The sequence below is a fragment of the Austrofundulus limnaeus genome, unplaced genomic scaffold (genome assembly GCF_001266775.1).
Source record: "Austrofundulus limnaeus strain Quisiro unplaced genomic scaffold, Austrofundulus_limnaeus-1.0 Scaffold52, whole genome shotgun sequence".
In the NCBI taxonomy this organism is placed as follows: Eukaryota; Metazoa; Chordata; class Actinopteri; order Cyprinodontiformes; family Rivulidae; genus Austrofundulus; species Austrofundulus limnaeus.
Genome location: NW_013952454.1, coordinates 29,676 through 33,297, shown reverse-complemented (window position 1 = coordinate 33,297; position 3,622 = coordinate 29,676). Strand labels below are relative to the sequence as shown.

The window sequence follows — 3,622 nt, the reverse complement described above, 5'->3', positions numbered from 1 at the left end:
GTTGGTTGGTTGGTTGGTTGGTTGGTTGGTTGGTTGGTTGGTTGGTTGGTTGGTTGGTTGGATGATTGGTAATTTAAAGGGAATTTAGGGCTTTATTATAAACAGCTTGGTTCGGCTGTCATGGTTCAATGCTTATTTGACTTAATAAATCATAAACTGCTTGTCATGTGTTGTACAAAGCAGTACAGATGCAAAAGAACATAGCAACCCAGTCAGTTGTGCAAACATAAATATTGTCATTCTAAGGAATGACTGAGATCGAATAACTCAGTAGATTAATCCAATTTATGATAAAGACTGAAGACAGTATATGGTATGATACTAGAAAGAGATGGAATAAATTCAAAGATAGAAATGCAAATTGTACAGTAAAGTGCAGCAGAACTGAACTAGCCATGCAAACGTATACCACACGTATGTCTGTATGTATATAATATGTATATGTTGTACATATACATAGTAACATTCATAAAACATTTGACTTGTGAAAAATAAACCAATCGGTTTGAGAACAGATTGCAGAGGATGATATTGAAAATGAAACTGTCCAAAAACAGCCCACTTGTAACACAATTTATATCATCAGTGATTGCTGGTATTTTCAGATGTCTCACGAATGTCTCATAGTATCTTTCTGCAAATCCACTGTGAGGCAGTCCCTTTTTGTCCCTGATAAATTACGAATGCAAATCCACTGTGAGGCAGTCCCTTTTTGTCCCTGATAAATTACGAATGCGATAGATATTCCTAAATGCTACAAAACATGATCTAAGTTTGTTTTTCAAACTATAAAAATGCTGAACATGAAAGCTATTTTTGTATGCATGAATTCACAAAACTAATTTTCCATTATACCTTTTAACCAGAGTTTAACCTGCTGCTACAGCAAAAGAAATAAAAAAGAACAATRGTAACTGCACAAACAAACTGAGAAAAACTTTTCTAACAAGTGGTTAAATAAAGAAGTAACACCTCTCATGAATGTTCCAATTCCCACAGGTTTACATCTCAAGTGCATATTACTGACAAAAGACTTAAAGCTTTTTAAGCACTTTAATGTAACTAAAGTACAATACCAACAAATACATAAAACTTAAAACACAATTTGTTTTTTTGCCTGCTGTCATGGTTGTAGAGTGCAGGACCTCAGGTTGCAGAACATCACAAAACAAAACTAACTTCACTGTAACAAAATACAATAGACCTAATGAAGGGTGGCAACACAGAGGAAAACTACAGACATGACATGAGCAATGCTCATTGCACCACTAAGGAGTGAACGGCAGCTGAACAATGGTATGGATTGGAGCTGATGAGGAGATGGGACCTCAACTCCTCATATAACTCACCAATAAAACCAAAGTTATGGGCGACAAAGTCAATGTTCAACCCTGAAATGCTCTTCCACGTAGTTTAACTGAAAGTCAAACCTTTATTTCAAGTGTGATTTTATGCATCAGGGTGAGACTTTGTGCTCAATATTTAAACACACAACCAGCTGACATTGTCCTCAAGGCCAAAGATAATTTAGTGGCCAAAAAAAAAACTGCCCGAGGCCTCAAGACTCTGACCCCTGCGTCCCTAAAGCCACAGATTATCTGAAAATATCAGCGGAATGTCGACCAAAGCCAAGAATATACACAGATCGTAATATATTCCAATGAATCTCCAAAGAAACAAACCAGATGAAGGACGATTTATGATGGGGAACAGAATCTGCTCGGGATGTTTTGGATTAAATCGTTCAGGATTTAAAAGTTGTGAAAGATTTGGTATCTCCTGTTAAAACTCTTTAGAGAACAGATTAAAAAAAGCAAATCTGTATAACAAAAAGGGTTTTCTTGCTATTGTATATAGTGGAAACGTAAAACCCACACTGCCTGCAGATAGAAAGTCTTATTTCTCCCCCGTTCCCCATTGGCCGTCTGGGGATGGGGTCCTGGNTCAAATAGTAGCTCCAACTAAAAACATTCATGTTTGAGTGTTAACTATACGAGAGAAGAAATGTGATAAATTACCGATCAGAGTGGGTAAAAAAGAAAATAAGAGAGAAACTAATTGTCTTGGAATAAATGTGCTGGAGTTTTAGAGCCTCATGGTGTATGAGGAATAAAAGTCTTTAAAATGTACAGATAATTTGTTTATTTTAATCTTGCATGTAGCTTCAATGCATCACGTAAAAACTTAATGTTGTTTTTTTTTTAGTTTTTTTAGATACCTTAGTTCCTCAGCGATGTYTCGATTTAGGCCTTTGCCCCTACACTTCCTTATTTTGGGTAATTTCACTTCTTCTTTCTTAATTTTTTTCTTTGAACTCATAAACAGCAACTGAGTTACTGTGTATAAATTTCTTTTATCATCTTTTCCCCTCTTCACAGCTTATGTTTTCTGGACAGCTGAGACTTGGCACGTAAACCTGCCAAGCAATATAAAAGCCTTGCAGGGTTCCTGCGTCTACATCCCTTGYAGTTTCGACTACTATAGKRATCCACCTCRYAGMCCAAACCRTGTTGTTTGGTACAAGTGGGTGAACCGCGGATACCCTTTGGTTTATGACAACTGGCACARAAGTRAGGTCATGGRCGAGTACAGAACAAGAACAGAYGTGTCTACAGGCAACAGGAGATGCGGTCTCTACATCWAYCCAGTGAAMTGGTTTGACCACAGACAGAAACTTTATCCTTGGGTAGATCCGGAGAACGTGGGGAGAAAMACCTACCGATTCTTYGACACAACTGTGACTATTGAAGTAGTGGGTATGTTGCCAGTTTGCACCGAAACAAACTGTAAATAAATACWGTACAGTGTACATATTCACATTTCCTCTTGCAGGCCGTCCAAATGATCCAGAAATTACCATCACTGGTGAAAGGAAGATTGGCAAGACGGTAACGGTGCAATGCTCTGCAGATCACACATGCTTCATGAAGTCCCCGACCCTGAGTTTAAACATCCCACTTCAAAACTCCCATCAAAAAGAAACCGACCTTGGTGGTGGYAGATACAGAGTCACTCTAACAACAACCTTGACCCTAAMGGAACAATACCAAACAATAGAATGCACTGTCCGACACCACGGTGGTCAAACAGCAAACGYTTTGAGAAYCATAGATGCTCAATGTATGTAATGACTGATAAGAATAGTTTTATTTTACCTTTGCACTGTACTAATCATCTGTTCACTGTTTAAACCTTAGGCTCCRTTTTACCATTAAGCATCAGTCCTTCATCGACTGAATTTCTTGAAGGAATTGCAACAAAGGTAACCTGCACTGCCTTATACACTTGCCCTCAACACACACCCACTCTCACATGGAACTTTGCTGGCATGCCAGCTTCCACAAATACTGACAAAGTATCAGGGCAGGCTCAGTGGAAAACTGTTTCCACACTGACATTTACATCAACCGCTAAAGACCACGGAAAACAGCTAACATGTATCGCCCAGTCCTCTGAAGGACGGACCGACACAAGCATCCCCATAAAGGTGAAAAGTAAGTGACAATTCGTTTTCTATCTCTGTTTCTTCTGCATTAATGAGAAATCATGCACATACTGTATATACAGCTGTGCAAATATTTTAAACCACTCTTTTTTAAAAAATACTCGTTTTCACTACTAG

The 3,622-nt window shown here is 38.3% G+C and overlaps 1 protein-coding gene across 1 annotated transcript in view; it reads left to right on the top strand.

The window, feature by feature from the left end:
• Window positions 1-3,622, top strand: part of LOC106517679 (myeloid cell surface antigen CD33) — a gene marked incomplete at its 3' end in the record, with an annotated part of 47,473 nt that overhangs the window by 25,727 nt on the left and 18,124 nt on the right. The window lies entirely within an intron of this gene.